Raw genomic sequence first — 13679 nt, 5'->3', positions numbered from 1 at the left:
TTATGCCCTCCCTTCCCACCTCAAATCCCTTTAACCCCATCTAAAACCAACATTTCCTGAGGACACAGATTTTTCTGTTCTTTTTTTATTAAACTAATTTTATTAGAAAGTTTATTAGAAAGTTTACATAGTTCAAGGGACAAACTGGCAGCATTTTCGACAAGAGAGGGTGTACACTTTTCAAATGATAGAGAAGATTATTTCAAATAGCAAGGTTTTAGGCCTAAACAATTATTAAATTCATTAAAGCAGCAATGTGATATGTCATATTTTCTGGGAACTGTGAAATGATAGTAGAAACCTTAAATTTAAGTGTAAAGAACACATAAAATGTAACTAAAGGCTTACTATATTTTTAAAATATTTTCTAAATTTTTTTAATTTTTAATTTATATCCAAGTCAGTTATCATATGGTAGATATTTTTTTAATTTTAATTTTTTTTAAACATTGACATCCAAATTATTTAGCATATAGTGCAACAATGATTTCAGGAGTAGATTCCTTAGTGCCCCTTACCCATTTAGCCCATCTCCCCTCCCACAACTCCTCCTGTAACCCTCTGTTCTCCATATTTATGAGTCTCTTACGTTTTGTCCCCCTCTCTGTTTTTACATTATTTTTGTTTCCCTTCCCTTATGTTCATCTGTTTTGTCCCTTAAAGTCCTCATATGAGTGCAGTCATATGATATTTGTCTTTCTCTGACTGATTTCACTTAGCATAATACCCTCCAATTCCATCCACGTAGTTGCAAATGGCAAGATTTCATTCTTTTTGATTGTTGAGCAATATTCCATTGTATAGATATACCACATCTTCTTTATTCATTCATCCATTGATGGGCATTTGGGCTGTTTCCATACTTTGGCTATTGTCAATAGTGCTGCTATAAACATTGGGGTGCATATGTCCCTTCAAAATGGCATACCCGTATCCCTTGGATAAATACCTAGTGGTACAATTGCTGGGTCATGGGATGTTCTATTTTTAGTTTTTTGAGGAACCTCCATACTGTTTTCCACAGTGACTATACCAGCTTGCATTCCCAGATGCTGCTTTTTCCATTTCCTCTGTTCACTGTAGCTTCTCTCCAGTTTGTGCTCCTCTGGAAGACTGCAACTTATTAACTAGATTCAGGACCCCCATCAGTTTGGTGTTTCTGTGGGTAAACCAGGGATAGGACTTCCTACTGTCATCTTGCTGATGTTAGTCTTCAGATGGTTTTTGCCTAAAGCTGAAAGGTCAACTCTTCCCTGAACCTCTAGCCTGCAGGCCTGCCTTGCTGATTTGGATTTGTCAGCTTCCAAAATTGTGACTCATTTCTTATAATTCCTTAAAATAAATCTCTCTCACTCACTCTTTTCCTCTCTTCCTTTATGCATGTGTACACACACACACACACACACACACACACACCCTATCAGTTCATTTTTCTCTGGAGATTCTAGATTGGTTAATACGTATGGCAAAAGAAAAAATACTACTCCATATTGGAATAGATGCATTAAATTGGGATTTCCAGCAGAGGAACCTATCCTGGATTATCTTGGAGGGCTCTCAGAGCCATCACATGTACCCTTATTGATAGAGGTGAGGAAGTTTTGAGGATGAAGAGGAGTCATGTGACCATGGAAGCAGTGAGTGAACTGATGTAGCCACGAGGAAAGAAATACCTTTAGCCACCAGAAGAGGGAAGAGGTAAGGAAGGGTCTTCCCTAGAAACCGGGGAGTGCACAGTCCTGGAAGCACCTTGATTTCAGACCTCTGGCCTCTGGAGCTTCAAGAGACTAGATCGCTGTTGTTTTAACTGGGTACAGTTTGTAATCATTCGTTATGGTAGCCCCGGAAAAGTAAGATCCCCATGTTCCTTGTTTACTTAGCAGTTTGGCCACATGGTGACTCAATGTAAGTTTTGGCAGATTACCTTAAAGATCCCCCAGGTAAAAACCTCTGGCATTTCTTCCTGGCAGCTCTTCCTATTGAAGAACAAAGAGTTCGGAAAGTTCTTTGCCTTCAGTCAAAGGCAAGGAACACACACACTCAGCAATTATGTCTCTCCTTCTGCGAGTGCTCTTGGTCTCTGTCGTAGGGCTCCCACCTCTCCCTACACACAGAACATGCTATCCAGTGGGACAGGACACTGTCAGCTCTGCATGCAGTTCAAGAAGAGAGCTTACCACATGCACCTGGGTCCAGGAGCAGGTGACTTTGAAACCTCTTGCCTATCAGTGACCAGTACAGTTTCCTAAATGCAGAGTCTAAGCAAGTGTCCATGAGCTGGGAAGAGATCAGGGGGAAAGAAGTAGTGGGAACAAGAGAGGTTTTGTACAGGTTGGCTGAGTAACAAACATGCAGTAGTGGCAATATCATAATTCAGGGGGAAGCGGTTGATGGTAGAGCCATGCATAGAATATAGTGATATAACAAAAGCAGTTTACAAAATTGTTCTGTAACTTGTTCTGGAAATTCTGAAAATGCCAGAATATCTGTGGCTTCCATTTAATTTCTATCAAGAGGCCCAAGCTCCTTCCCATTGGACTCAGCAACAGCTTGCTTGGTCTTGTGTTCCAGAAAGTTAAGACTATAAACAGTAAACTGTTTAAACACAGACTGTTTCAACAACTGACCTAGTTTACAAATTCTTATCCATCTCTGCCCAGATCCCAGTCTCAATAACTCCTGCCTTAAAACTCACCTATGACTAACTCTTTACCAAAAAACAAACAACAATAACAGAAACAAAAACCCAGACTCTTATAAAACCCAATTGCTCAAATTATTGAGGAGATAGTTTGATGATTTCATTTGGTCAGTGGAACTTCTGACTGACAAGTTTCTAATAAACTCAGCTTGTGGGGTTTTCTTTTCAATCACAAAAGTTTTCCTCGTGCTTTAATGGGGATGTTCAACAGACTTGGAGGTCCAGTGATATGGCCAAAATCTCCTCATCCAATTTGGCCCAAGATCCGACATCATTAACAGCATACATCCCCAAAACCCCTGAGTACCCCTATCTGAGGTCCTCAGCTGTCATTGTCACTGTGTCTCCAACATTAAGTCTGAGTTCCCATTCCTTTTCCTTGAACTCCTTAGCTGAGATTATTTTAAATTCAATCAGTATCCTTCAAGAATTGTTCAACTTCCAATACTAATCCAACTTCTATTCAAATTCCTTGTTGGAAATCTGACTAAGCATTTATTGACAACTTATTCTTCTTTTTACCACTCATGATGTTTTCTGTCTATAAGAGGAAGCTCTTAGTAAGGTAGGGGGCCTACAGAGGTCTGAAAAGTCTACCTCTAAACTGGCCGAGAGGATAAATGAATAAAAGGTCTTACTACTCTGCCTTCCTTTCTTAGACATCTCTGCCTTCGATTGCCCATCAAAACTTTACAACAGCTTTCTTTAGTTTGCTCTGTATGAAAGAAATTGCTTCTAGCAGAAATCTTCTCACCACACTCCATCTTCCAGGGCCATTGATTTATCATTTCAATGACTGGAAATGCCTCAACTTCAGGTTGAGGGGCCCAAGACATGGGTTTTATAGAAGTAACACTTCCTACTGACCGCTAGCCAATTCCACATGGATTCACCTGTTAACTAACTCATCTACAATTCTACCTGGCAGAGGTCTGGCTTGTTATGTGTATTCCCACTTAATCCCAACGCCCTCCTATGTGCCATAATATATGCCATAATTCTACCAAGGGTAATATGAACTTGCAATGGCCACTATGGTGATATTTTGATATGACAAAAATATATGATCTAAGGGGTACATTAAAAAACAGACTAAATAAACCCCTAATATTTTGGTCAACACTTTTTTTTTTTTAATTTTTTTTTTCAACATTTTTTATTTATTTTTGGGACAGAGAGAGACAGAGCATGAACGGGGGAGGGGCAGAGAGAGAGGGAGACACAGAATCGGAAACAGGCTCCAGGCTCCGAGCCATCAGCCCAGAGCCTGACGCGGGGCTCGAACTCACGGACCGCGAGATCATGACCTGGCTGAAGTCGGACGCTTAACCGACTGCGCCACCCAGGCGCCCCTTTGGTCAACACTTTTGATTGGTATGAGTAAGCTTCAAAAAGAAATTCAGACTCAAAATTGGACATTTACAATATAGCTTAGCCAAAGCTAATGAAAATGGGTCAAGCTTAAAACTGTGTATCCATTAGACTCATCATGAGCAAACACATACCATGTGTAAACCTCCCTCTTTTTCCCACCCACATGCCTTCTCTAACTTCTGCCTCTACCTAGCTATGACTCCCTTTCCTTTCCCTCTAGTCTACCTGAATCACGAAAGGCTCAATAGCCCCTTACAACTGGAAACCTTAAAATAGACTTGAGGGACTTCTAGGTGGCTCAGTTGGTTGAGTGTCTGACTGTTGTTTTTTGGCTCAGGTCATGATCTCATGGATTGTGAGTTTGAACACCATGCTAGGGTCTGTGCTGGAGGTGCAGAGTTGGCTTTGGATTCTCTCTCTCTCCCTGTCTCTCTCTGCCCCTCCCCTGCTCGCTCACTCTCTCTCTCAAAATAAATAAATAAACTTTACTGGCGACATAGGTAGGTAGGAAGGTAGGTAGGTAGGTAGGTAGATAAAAAAAAAAAAAATAGACTTGAAATCATTGCCTGGGTAAGAATTCAGAGACATCAATGACTATCTTAATGTTTATTGAGAAACTCAAAATAGTCTTATGAAATTATAATTCTGGACTGCCAGGCTTATATTGACTTGCACACTGGTGGGCTTCTCAGATGCCAAATCTTAGATGAAAACGACTCGCTAGGATGAAACCACACAAAATGTTAGGAAACCTGAATTCTGGAGGACAGCCTATTAGGACAAGGCTATCAGAATAGAAGACAAGCTCCTAAGGATCCCATCAGAAACATCCCCTGTAAACACTGACTAGACTCTTCCTCAGTTTTATAAATAAGACAAAGATCAAACTATGGTCAATTCAAAGACAGATTATTAAGCAACACTTAGTATAGATGCTAAGGTCAGTCTCAGTGTAGACCTGTTTTTGCGGTTTCTCAATGAATGAAAGCCTTAATAGAATATTTGACTAGGAAAAGCAAGTTAGGGTGGAAAATAACTCCCTTCCCTCAACTACAGCACTCAAAAGAATACCTTTAGAGGGGAAGAGAACAAACCCAGGATAAAACTCAGAATAAATTTAAGATTTTCCAATGTAAAAAATGACATGTTTCCCATAAAAATAATTGCCGGAACCATAAACAAGGAGATTCCCAGGCAAGTGCACTTGTCCATACTGCAAGCAAAAGGAGGGATGGGAAAAATAATTAACTTGTATTAGCTATGAAATAAAAAGAAAGGATTAAGAGGCCTAAACAGAAAAACAGCGTCCAATTTCATGTTGTCCCTTTAAGTTCACCTGGAAACATTTATCTAAATATAAAGGACCACCATACGAATTTATAATTGATGTGGGTATTGGGTTGAATAGGGTCCTCAAAAAATTCATGTCAACGCTGAGCCTGTGGATGTAACCTTGTCTGGAAACTGGGTCGCCAAGTAAACATGATGTCACACTGGATTATAAGAAGGCCCTATGAAGACACCGAGGACCTCACGTAACAAGAATCCCACATAACAAGAGAGTCGGAGATTAGGGTGGTGCTTCTACAAACCAAAGGGATGCCAATAATTGCTGACAACCACCAGAGCCTAGGAAGAGGCATGGAAGGATTCTTCTCTAGAGCCTTCAGAGGTACCATGGCCCTGTCAATGCCCTGCTCTCTGACTTTAATCCTCCAAAACTGAGAGAATATTTTTCTTTTCTTTTAAGCCCCCCAGTCTGTGGTACTTTGTCACGGCAAACATGGAAAATGAATACAATATGGATACTACCAAAAACAGCGAACCTACCACTGTCACAGAACCTTTCCTTCCGAAGTGGACGCCAGCCCACCAATTCTGAACTCCCATTTCCAAACACATAATTATCACTTTTGGACTTTAACAGGATAATCCTTCTTTGTGACACCTCATCTGCTCATTTAAGAGAGAAAAGCCACTCACTAAGCCAAGGGAATTGCCAGATGAAATGACCTTCCAAGAGTTCCTCTTGAAATTCCTAAAGATTTCCTTATTTATAATCAAGTTAAAATTAATTTAGACACTAACTTACCACTGCCTTATGTTTAAATTAACCCCAAATGGAGGTACTCTGGACTGCTTTGGGACAAAGAATTCCAATGACAGTAGCAGAATTATTGGAGCTGAACTCATTAAGGACTGATCCACGTACCTTGAAATTTCACAGTAACCTCATAGACCAGAAAGTAAAGACATAAAGACCTGTAATGCAAATTATGATAGAAAATGAATCACGCCTTACAGGAATCTGAGAAATCCAATAGACAAAATTATCAATTTGTGCAGGATTTCTGAAGTATAAACACAAATAGGCATACCTTATTTTTCAGTGGTATCAAGCCCCAATACCAAACTATCCTTAATGCCACCTGAAGCCACTTTCTTTAGTCATAGACCTGTCCACTGCCTTCTTTAGCACCCTCTAGATCAGGACACCAGTGCCTGTTTATTGAGCTTGGTAAGAGATAAAGTGGTAAGAAAGTACTTATACTAGTGCAGGATTCCTCTCTTATATGGATTATATCAGGAAAAGTTGGTCTCCTTGACTATGGATCTACCTGCTGATCTCTACTGTGTATCTCACTGTCTAGTGCTCCCTTACCCTTGTTGACTTGTGTCAAACCTGTAAGACACAATCAGACAACCTCATAAGGGTATTTGGGCCAAAAGTGGGTCACTGGATGGCCCCAATGACTGTTAATGGATTTGTTCTGCAAATAAAAAAAGAAGAAGAAGAAGGGAAAGGAAAGGAAAGGAAAGGAAAGGAAAGGAAAGGAAAGGAAAGGAAAGGAAAGGAAAGGAAAGGAGGAAAGAAACCAACTTGTTAGGTACTGCTCACAAATTAAACAGGGACTTAGCATCTCAATAAACTGATGCCCACTGTCAAGAAATTCCCTGATATCCCTGTGGATCCATTTGGCTCACTCATTTTCCCTCTTAAGAAAAAGCAGTCTTTAGACCTCCTACTTCAAAGAATAGAAAATCTGAAACCTCAAATTTTAACTCCAACAGAAAATTCTGGGCTGCTTTATTCTGTCCTCAGGCATACCCATCTCACACTTTAAAGAAGGTCCAAAATGTGATGCCAAAAACTCTACATGCTGTGGTTCAGAGATTGACAGCAGAACCCGACAGTGCCACCTAGACTAAGGATCTCCTTGCCTGAGAAATTAATAAGATTGCACAGGCAGTAGGATAAAACAGAGCCATTCTAGACATATTACTGCCTTCTCAAGGCAGACCATGTGCCATCTTAAGGAAAAAATGTACTTCCATCCCTATGGAAATCTGTTCTTTGATGGTTAATGTTAATTAAAGAGATCTGGAAACAAAGACATTAGAAAATTCAATAATATGGGGGCGCCTGGGTGACTCAGTTGGTCAAGCGTTCGCCTCTTGGTTTCACTCAGGTCATGATATTGCCATTTTATGGGTTAGAGCCCTGCATTGGGCTCTGCGCTGGCAGCACAGAGTCTGCTTGGGATTCTCTCTCTCCTTCTCTCTCTGCCCCTCCCCTACTGTCTCTGTTTCCTTCAAAATAACTAAATAAACTTTTTAAAAAATTAATGTTTATTTATTTTTGAGAGACACAGAGAGAGCGAGAGCAGGGGAGGGGCAGAGAGAGAGGGAGACCCAGAATCTGAAGCAGGCTCCAGGCTCTGAGCTGTCAGCACAGAGCCTGATGCAGGGCTTGAACTCCTGAAGCACGAGACCATGACCTGAGTGAAGTCGGATGCTTAACCAGGGACCCCAAAATAAATAAACTTTAAAAAAAAAGGAAAGAAAATTGGATAATCTGGATAATACCCCATATCTGGTTCAACAGGCTCTTCGAATTGGAGGTAAGATCTGTTTTCTTGGCTTCAAGTAGACATCCTTGGCTTAGAAGTAGACTACCAACTCAATATTTGCTAGTGTCACAATGATCAAATATATGACCGCACAGAATCTTAAATTTTGCCACACAGTTGCTGTTTTATCAGCTGATCTTGTTGACAGAAGCAAAACATAATGTCTACTAAACTCAGGTGATCTCCATCATGACTGTGTACTTAACCCAGTGGCATAGCTCTAGATTGATCACACGGTCAAGGATGTGGTCTGTCCCATAGACATGACAGAAGTGTCCAAAAATTATGACTGAGAAAAAGGTGAGGAATTTATATCAGCCAACCAGATAAACTAGAGAGAATCTACACACTTTAAATACAGTCAGGCTGTTGAAGCCAAGACAGCTTGAGCAACAGTTTGCTTGGTGGGCTCCTATGTTTCCAAAGAATAAGCTCAGGGAAAAACTATTCAGATACAAACGATTTCAACACCTCTCCTAGTTTATAAATTCTGACCACCTTCAGTTTAGATCTCCATGTCTAATTTCTTCCCATGATTAACAATTCAAACAAAACTTTATAAAACCCAATAATGCATAAACAAACAAACCTCAATAGTTCAAGACCCTGGGCGGGGGGGGGGGGGGGGGGGGCTATTACAAGACCAGGGCTCTAACCCCTGAGCTATGGAGCCGGGGGGGGGGGGGTGGCTATTAGATGGAACTTATTCAACCAGTGGCTCCCTTGCCTGGCAAGTTTCTGCTAAACTTAAGCTTTTCTTATTTCTTTTTTAGTAACCATATGACTTTACTGATAGTTTCATATGAGGTCTTTGACAGCTCCTTGGGCAATTATCAGAAAATGTAGGGGTGCCTGGGTGGCTCAGTTAGTTAAACATCTGACTCTGGATTTCAGCTCAGGTCATGATCTCACAGTTAGTGAGATCAAGCCCCACAGCGGGCTCTGTGCTGACAAGATGGAGCCCGCTTGGGATTCTCTCTCCCTCGCTCTCTGCCTCTCTCTCTCTCTCAAAATAAATAAACATTTTTAAAAATAAATCAGAAAAAGTAAATATGGCTTTGTATTCCCTTGAACTTGCTTTCCTCCATGCTATATATAACCAACTATTCTGGGATGGGGAATAGAAGACTAAGGAGGTGGTTTTCTCAGATTGCATATTCCCTTACTTTTCCCAATCTCCAACAACACTATGCTATGTAACTCAAAACTCAGAAGCAAAACTGGCTGTAAGCCACGGTCATTAATAGGGTAGAGTACATCCTCTAGTAGTACAGTTGGGAAAAAAAAAAGCGTTGAAACTCCCAGATTATAAATCACCAATGCAAACTTATATATGTAGGTGATATGACAAAAAGTTACTATAATTGGTTTTTTAAAAACTATGACTTCCAGAAGTAACTCGAAAGAAAAAAAACCTCTCCAGGTCACTGTTCTCACCTCTTTCTCCCATGTGATATTACCTGATTCCTGAGTGGGTAAGAGTGTGTGTGTGTGTGTGTGTGTGTGTGTGTGTGTGTGTGTGTGTGGTGTCGGCAAGAAGACAAGGGGGAACATACAGGTGCAAAGCATCAGAGGTAGCGAGTGGAGGTGGGGCGAGGCAACATTGTGATGTGAGACCTGGAACTCCCAGCACTGTTCACATTGTCGGTGCTGCTAGTGCTATTTCCCACTCCCCTCAATCCCATATCCTAAAGCGCTGCTGTCCTCCATGCACATCCATTCCATGCTGAAAGCCTTGAAGGACCACCACACCCGGGAATGCAACCAACTCTTGCCAAGGCTGGTCTTTAATGATAATTGTGAAGGACAGAGAAACAGACAGCCTCTAACAAAGTGTTGGTTCAAACACTGGCCCTTGTACTCACAGAGAGCCAGGAGAGACCAAAGAAAGGGGCAGACCACTCCAGACTGGTTGGTGGCAGGTTTAATAGGCAGGAGAACTTACTGACAAGCCAGGCCCTGGGTATCCACAAGATGAGTAGATCTCTACACCAGCCCAACAGAATCTTAGAAGCTTTTAGAGAGGTCCTAACCGGTTTCACTCCCATGCCCAGTCCAGATGTTCTCTGCAACATCTCACTCTCTCAAGGCTACGTCCATGAAAACAGTTCCCATGGTGGGGGTGGGGGGGGCAGAGCATACATCGAAGGACAGGGGAGGGGTGAGGAGCCTTCAATTGCCAACATCTGACTCGAGGGTCAACCAGCGGGCATGCCCTCTCCATTACCTCCTCCAACAGAATCCTGTGAGAATTTTCAAATTCTTAGGATCTAAGCATTAACTTACATCTCCACCGAGACACGAAGGATGACCAAGCATGGGGAAACTATCCTGGTGTTCAGGAGGAAAGTCAGAAGTTTCAAATAGAAGAAACACAAGACACAAATCCAGGAGGCAGTTTAGAAGAACACGCATCCTGCAAGTTTCAAGCCGCTGATATTGAAGAACATAGTTCTGAATCCAGTTTACAATGTCTACCTAATGATTTAGACCCCTATTCACTGCAAGGTGCAGAAAACCAGACAAGGAAAATTACAGAATTCTCATGGTTTTTGACCAATATGAAATGAAGGTTCAGAATCATGGTTAGCTGCCAAAGACTCCTGACCCAGCCCGTTGCTATTTTGGTCCAAAAACCATCACGGTTATGGCATTGCATTTGGGACACTGTAACCTCATCCTCTAAATCAGGCAGCTGTACTGAAGGTGTTCAGTGGAGGTAACCAACAGCAGAATTCAGGGAGTTGACCTCCATTCCGAGGGCCACCTCAGGTAGGTGCCGTCAAGACTAGTTTTCAGGACGTCTCCTCCTCAAAAGCCAGTGTCCCTCACAAGAAGCTCTATACTGAGAGCACGGTGCTCCCTACCCAGATGACATTCAGGCAGAAGCCATCAGCGGCCGGCTTCCGCTGGAGCAAGAAGGCTTCGATCTTCCCACAGATGAGATCTCACCACAGAGCTAAGGTTTGCTGCTACTCGAAGCCAGCCCCTCTGCCGCATCAAGATGCACAGGCTAACCTGGGCACAGACATGACCATCCTTAAATTGACAGGCTCTGTCTCCGGCACCTACCTCTCCCTAGACCGGAGGCACCAAGGGGTCCTTCTGCCCAGGTCTCCATGCTAACCAGGCTCAGGGTTTTCAGCACTAGCTGCAGATCAGGGCCTTCGGGGCCAAGGAGATTCTAGGCATTAAACCCAGAAACAAAATCCAGGTCCCAGCTGTGCTGCCCCACTTCCCCACAGGCACAAAGTCCTGTAGCCAGCAGTCGGGTTCCTCTGCCCACTACTCTGGTCTCAACGGCCCCCATGACCATCGGGTTGTCACCATCCTGGGCACACTGGCCTTTGCTGTCAGAGTCAGCCTCCTCCCAGGAGTCCTCCGGGTCACCTTCTTCAAGCTCTTTGTACTCCTGGCTCACACCCTGTGTCCTGACTGCCCCCGGAGTTGGCCACCCACCAGGGCTTTGCCCCCAAAACCAGCCTGCAGCACAACCAGAACCATCTCTAACGTCACTGCGCCTACCACCTCCAGCCTACTCTCCCATTTGTCAGCTTAAATTGTCCAGCACAGCAGATAAGCCAGGTCCTCCCACGGACAGCCTCAGAGACTCACACGCCTCTAAAAATAGTGACACCCCGAGTCCACACTGGAGCTAGCCCACTCCTTCTAGCTAGCTAGCTAGAAGGAGACCCCTTCTCGTGATGCAGATTTCACTGTCCCATTTAGGGATATGTAGCAGTCACTACCCCAAAGATATCTTCGGTCACAGCTCTTAAACCCATAAAATCTCTTTCATTATATCAGTTTCTATTCTCAGCACACACCCCCTTCCATTTCATGGAATTATCTTGATGTTTCTAAAAATAAAAGGCTTGGGTGGGAAAGATCACAAGTCCCACAGAACGGGGCCAAGTGGCACTTTTTGAGCACCTACTACGCTCTTTACCTTTGCTTTTTGCCTTCAATTTGGGATCCTACTAGCAGAGCTCTTTAGCTTTTTTAAACTGTTACTTTCCTATTGGAAAATAGGAAGCCACATTTGACAAAGCATCCTTTTAATGTGTGTGGTGCCAACTTGAGTTTCATCAAAAATGAGTTTACTGATTCCTGCCAATCGTGTCATAACCCTTAAGGCATTCACTTAGAGATCAGCTCACAAGAGTCACAGATTTCCTGTATACCTTCACTTGATTTGCTATGCATCTTGCTTTTCTGGAGTTGGTCCTATTTGGGGAAATCAGAGTGGGATTCTAGAATTCAGTATTGCACAAAAAGTAAATATGCAAGGTACACTTCTTTCTTACCTGGAACAAGCATTGGAGGCATCTAAGTAAGGACTGGTAAACTGAGACACAATTAGGAAAGTTGTTGGGGAAATGCACTAACCAGGGAGGTGGATGTTATTATTAACAGCTAACATTTATCCGATCCTTAGGCACCCACTAGGTGTGCCTTTTTCGAGATGTTTATGGAGATTCTTCTACAGTCCTTATGATACTTCCTTGAGCTGGTACTATTATAAGCCCATTTCACGGGGGAGAAAACAGGTTTCAAACGTAATGGGACTTCAAAGAAATCAGTGAAACTGAGTGCAGCTAGTCGGTATGCTAAAGCCTTATCATCATTCAGCCTTATGGGGGATCAAGAGGAACACGTGGGCAAAGTGAAAACCCTGAGAGGAGGACGGACCCTAAAGAGTGAGAGAGGCGCCCTCTAGTGACCACCGTGGTGGTTGGAAGCAGTTGGATTTTTTCATTTTTTTTTTATATTTTAATTTTTAAAACCGTCACATTAGCTAACATACAGTGTATACAATGTAGTCTCGGCTTCAGGACTAGATTCCCATGATTCATCACTTACAACACCCAGTGGTCATTCCAACAAGTGCCCTCCTCAATGCCCATCTCCCATGTTCCCTGCCCCCCAACCCCCATCAACCCTCAGTTTGTTCTGTGTATTTAAGAGTCTCTTATGGTATGCCTCCCTCTCTGTTGGTAAATTAATTTTAATTACCTTCCCCTATGGTCTTCTGTCAAAAAAAAATTTTTTTTTAAGTTAATGCTACGTGGGGCTTGAACTCACAACCCACAGATCAAGACTTGCACTATAGCCAGGTGCCCCTGGATATTTTCTTCAATTAAGTAGTATTATAGATATGTGCTCAAGAAAACTAACAATACAGTGCTGATGAACCACCACTCCATTTAAGACCTTTAAATTGTTTCTTCATTCATTTTACATAAATACATGCACACTAATAAAAAAAAAAAAGCCAATGAGAGATATACAGTGTAAAGTCAGCCTCCATATCCCCCATGACCCAGTTCTCCCCATAAATAAATACTATTGCCAGTTACTTGTGTGCCCCTCCAGAGAGTGTCTGTTTAAATAAATGTTTTCTACACACAATGGTGCATACTTTAGGCAGAATAATGCCTTCTCCTCAGAAGGTCCACATCCTAATCCCCAGAACCTGTGTATTACTTTACAGGACAAAAGGGACTTTCCAGGAGTCTTTCAGGTTAAGGATTTTGAGATGAGAGTATCCTGGATGATCCAGGTGGGCCCAATGTCATCATATACTAATCCTTAAAGCTGAGAGTTTTTTGGGGTTGTGACCAGATGTGGCTATGGAAGGATGGTCAGAGATGCAATGTTGCTGGCATTGAAAAGGCAGGAAGCCACGGATA

The sequence above is a fragment of the Panthera pardus genome, unplaced genomic scaffold (genome assembly GCF_024362965.1).
Source record: "Panthera pardus isolate Hobbes unplaced genomic scaffold, ASM2436296v1 HiC_scaffold_16, whole genome shotgun sequence".
Lineage (NCBI taxonomy): Eukaryota > Metazoa > Chordata > Mammalia > Carnivora > Felidae > Panthera > Panthera pardus.
This window is presented reverse-complemented; position numbering follows the sequence as displayed.